Raw genomic sequence first — 5,000 nt, 5'->3', positions numbered from 1 at the left:
TCCTAAAGAGTTAGAGTGCAGATAGATCGCATCCTAAAGAGTTAAAGTGCAGATAGACCGCATCCTAAAGAGTTAAAGTGCAGATAGACCGCATCCTACAGAGTTAAAGTGCAGATAGACCGCACGCTAAAGAGTTAAAGTGCAGATAGACCGCATCCTAAAGAGTTAGAGTGCAGATAGACCGCACGCTAAAATGTAAATGACCTGGTTGACCGCACGATAAAGTAGCACCGAAAAATCCCCGTCGATGTTGACATTCCTCAAAGCGGGACTCGACGCGCGGTCCGTAGACTGGTTCCTCCGAGTCAGATTTGAAGCAGAAGGCTCGGGCTGAGCCAGCCAGCTGGTCCAGCTGGCTCAGAGTAAGGTAGGTGGTGTCTTGAGGTCACAGAGTACGTGGCATATGCTCGAGGACTCACGATCGAGGACCCGATAGGTTGAGGCACTGCGTCGGAGACTGCGCCTTGAGGATGACGACGACGACCCGACCCCCCCCCCCCGTGTCTAGGAGGTCAGAGGTCGTTGCACTGCCAATGTTTCTGGTGGCCAGTTTTTAAGTAGTGCTGGCAGGTCAAAAGTTGATGTGGATTGCTGGTAGGTCAGATGTTGAAGCACTGTTGGCAGGTCAAAGGTTGAAACACTTTTGGCAGATCAAAGGTTGAAGCACTGTTGGCAGGTCAAAGGTTTAAGCACTGTTGGCAGGTCAAAAGTTTAAGCACTGTTGGCAGATCAAATGATAAAGCACTGTTCACGACCAGTGGGGTCAGGATTGTCTTGCCATTGATACTGACCTACGGCTCTACGTGTGTGATTGACCTGATTGTTGCTGGCGGAGGAGGGAGTGGGGATGGGGGGCTTGTGAACCTTTTCACAAACTTCTAACTTTAGCCAAAATAAACTCTAGAAAGTGCGTCACCGTAGGTAATGGTTAAACTGTTACTGTTCACAAGTCACACCCATACACCAAAATTGAATTTCATTATTGCCTGACACCAAACATTCGATTGTTTCGTTATGTTAAAGGTCTCTCTCTCTCTCTCTCTCTCTCTCTCTCTCTCTCTCTCTCTCTCTCTCTCTCTCTCTCTCTCTCTCTCTTTTCAATTGAAGTTCCACTTGGCAGTCCCGGGGTCTTTCTTGAGCTGAATAGAAAAGTCTAATTAAGCCAGAAGGAAATAATTAAGTTGAAAGTGGTGATGGAGAGTTGGGGAAGGACCTTTTTTTTTTTTTTTTTCTTTCTTTCTTTCTTCTCTCCGTGACGTGAGAGTAAAGGGTATCGACCGTAATGTTATACATAAGAGGTTCCCCCACCATACACAAATGCCTACAGGGATGACTCAGAGTGTTATTCACCGCTGCCTTAGATCACGTGTTGGAGTTGTGATCGACAGATATCAACTCCGAGGATGAGAGCTCCCAAGTGCCGCCAAGTAGTACAAGGCTCAGTTCTTTATTTAATTATTTATTATTCTACACCCAGATGACGAAGTAGATTGGTTGTCGCCCCAGTGAGGGCATCTGTCACAAGAACGGATGCAATGATGGCGTAACAAAGGATTACAAAGGATTACAAAGGCGGAGCATGCCGACAGGAGACCTTTTGATCCATATCTAGGTCGGATGCGAAAAAAAAATCATATTAATAATAAAACAATAAATAAAAACTATAATAATGTAAATAACAAATAAAATACATAAATAAATGCATAGGTATAGTTAAATAATATACAAACAGGGATATATATATATATATATATATATATATATATATATATATATATATATCTTCGTTTACTTTTAACAAACTCCACCGGCACTTGATTTATTATGTTTTCTTGTGTCTTCCCTTGTGTTATGTTAAACACACTTCACTCCGCTGGCGATTGAGGCCACTGGAGTGTTAAAGACAAGTTATCCTTTGAAGTGCTGGTGTTTATCCATTAGTAAACATGTTAAAAATCCTGGAGATATCACAAACGCGCGCGCGCGCGCACACACACAAAACACACACACACACACACACACACACACACACATATATATATATATATATATATATATATATATATATCGTTTTCTTTTAACAAACTCCACCTCCACTTGATTTATTGTATTTCCTGTCTTCCCTTGTTATATATATATATAAATATATATATATATATATATATATATATAAATTGTGTGTGTGTGTGAAACAACACGGCTCGATAGCGCAGTGGTAGTGTGTGTACCCAGTACTCCAGCGGTCCGAGCTTACATCCGGACCAGGACTGAAATAATATCAGTATCACTGCTCTGCGAGCCAGCACTCCAACTCTCGTGGGCTGGGAGTTGGATGTGTGTGTGCTAGGTCACTGCATTACCCATAAATCGGTCGTATATGAGCTCTGAGCTCCCATCTGTGAGGGTTATAGCTGTCGATCACAAGTTCAACACGTGATCCAAGACCATGGTGAATCACACACACACACACACACACCGATAAGGGAAAGAGTGAAACATCCATGGCGACAACACCCATTCCTACCCACTATTCGCCTCTCTCTCTCTCTCTCTCTCTCTCTCTCTCTCTCTCTCTCTCTCTCTCTCTCTCTTCGATATGCATTACTGAAAACAACGATGCGAGTATCTGATGTAAAAACAGCATTTATTTATTAATTTGTTTGTTTTTTCTATCTTAATTCCGTAATTATACGTCAGTACGTCGGCGTGGTGGTGATAATGGCGTATTTTCATAGAGGATGTGCTGCACGTGTTTTATGTCCGTGTGAGATTGCTCTCATTTTCATAAAGAAATGATTCGTTCTCCCTCCTTCCCTCCCTCTCTTCCTCCCATGTCGCTCTTTTTCTTCCTCGTATTTGTGATTGCGTGTATACAAACACACACACACACACACACACACACACACACACACACACATATATATATATAAGATTGAAGGTGAAAGAAGTAGACGAGGAGTAATGGGAGAATTTGTATATATATATATATATATATATATATATATATATATATGTGTGTGTGTGTGTGTTGTATCGGTTTGTTGGAAGTTTCGTGTGAATACGGAATCAATGAAATAGATTACAATACTTTCACCACGGGAAGCTGATATTGGGGGACCAAGTAATCTCTTTTGACATCCACCCCGTGGTACAGTCGGTACGCTTGAGGCGGTCAAGTGCCGTGCATCGTAGAGTTCTTCTTAAGCAGAGCTCTCTATCTCTCTCTCTCTCTCTCTCTCTCTCTCTCTCTCTGTATATATATATATATATATATATATATGTATGTATGTATGTACAACACTGAATGGGTCCCAGTGACTAAGAGATACATTTTGATCAACCACAATGCTCTTTAATTCTAAGCCATCAACATCGGAAGAACCCCTGGCGTACCACGTTTTAATTTCTGCATGTGCCTCCACGGTTCTTTCGATGTTGATGGCTTAGAATTAAAATGCATTGTGGTATATATATATATATATATATATATATAATTGCTCCGCACATGCGCTCACACAGCACCACACGTAGTGTTTACATGTGAAATGTATGCACTCAGGTCGTATCGTTGTATCAAGTTGTAAGGGCCGCCGATTGGGGAGTCATTTTAATGTGGAAAGTTGGCGATAAGATAAAAGGGTGTGACAGTTCCGTCTGATAGGGCCGAAGGGAGAGCGCTTTGTGCGTGTGTGTGTGTGTGTGTGTGTGTGTGTGTGTGTGTACATGACACTGCATATCTAAGTACATATGTTCCGGTTTCGTGCGGCAAGGCATTTCTGTCACTTTTGTTTTTGTGGCGTTTGTTTGCATTTGCTGTATCATGTGCCTGTGTACATCTGGTTGTGTGTAGCTAATTTTGTGCTGTATATATTCAATTTTTTTTACCCCTATTGTACGTAGCCCAGTTTGAACTGTAACGTGTTTTGAGTGTGAAGTGAGATTTTTTTTACTCTGTAGTCAAGTACCCTAGCATACACCACAGATGAGGCGAGGTAGATTTACACTTTTCAGCTGGGTTCCAGCCCCCATTTCGGAACAGCGGACGTGTACTCACAGTACGATGTGTATGTGTGTGTGTGCGCGCGCACATAAGCACATTGTACTACGGGTATGATATGGGTATTTGTTTTGGATGCCTTTGCGTGATTTTATTTAACCGAGAAGAACATCTAGCGTAGGCAAAGGGAAACGCCCATCCCAATTGGTTTTTTCGTTTTGTTGTGGCTGCCTTACAATTCATTTCAGTCGAGGAAAGGAGTCTTGCTGTTCCTCATTCAACATTGTTCATCCCCAAGGAAAGGTAACATGATTTATGAAATCTCGCAAATATTCCTCTTTTTCGAGTTTGTGAATATATTTTTTGCTTGTGTGGTAGGGGATGGCTCAGGGTCATTGATCGTTGAGGCAGATCGATTTCAAGAGAATCGGAAGTGAGTGGCACGATGACCACATAAGAAAGATAAGGAAGGACAGAACCTAGACTGGAAGGCCTCGGGTGGGGCAGGGGGTGGGGGGGCAGTTCGAGCTGGACGGGGGAAGGCGAGAGGGAGGAGGTAGGTGGTGGAGAGGGGAGGGGTTGCTCGTGGTTTTTGAGGTGGACTCGGGTCTTTTGGAATGGGGTTAGTGGGGCAGAAAGAACTCGATATTAGGTAAGCAAGGAGACAAACTGGATCTTTTGTCCTGGAGAGGTCCAGTCTGGCCACGTGCTCCAGCGTGTATGTGTGTGTGTGTGTGATTTACCACCACGGTCTCGGATCACGTGTCAGACTCGTGGTCGATAGCTGTTACCCTCCCGAATGAGAGCTCACAGAGGTCATATGTTCTGATCTGTGGACTTTACAAACATACAACTCCTTGCCCACCAGAATTGGAATGCCGGCTCGCAGTGCAGCAATGCTGATTTATTTATTTATTTTTGTTTGTTATTTTTTTCTTCTTCAGCCCAGTGCACGACTCGAACTCTGATCGCTGAAGTAGCGGTTGAGAACGCTACCACTACT

The 5,000-nt window shown here is 43.1% G+C and overlaps 1 protein-coding gene across 3 annotated transcripts in view; it reads left to right on the top strand.

The window, feature by feature from the left end:
* LOC143035294 (uncharacterized) overlaps positions 1-5,000 on the top strand; it is a 431,172-nt gene that overhangs the window by 43,913 nt on the left and 382,259 nt on the right. The gene's annotated exons all lie outside the window — the stretch shown is intronic.

The sequence above is a fragment of the Oratosquilla oratoria genome, chromosome 18, assembly GCF_046742065.1.
Source record: "Oratosquilla oratoria isolate Oo_2021 chromosome 18, ASM4674206v1, whole genome shotgun sequence".
NCBI classification, from domain to species: domain Eukaryota; kingdom Metazoa; phylum Arthropoda; class Malacostraca; order Stomatopoda; family Squillidae; genus Oratosquilla; species Oratosquilla oratoria.
The sequence above is the reverse complement of the archived record's forward strand: the minus strand, read 5'-3'. Positions and strand labels throughout refer to the sequence as shown.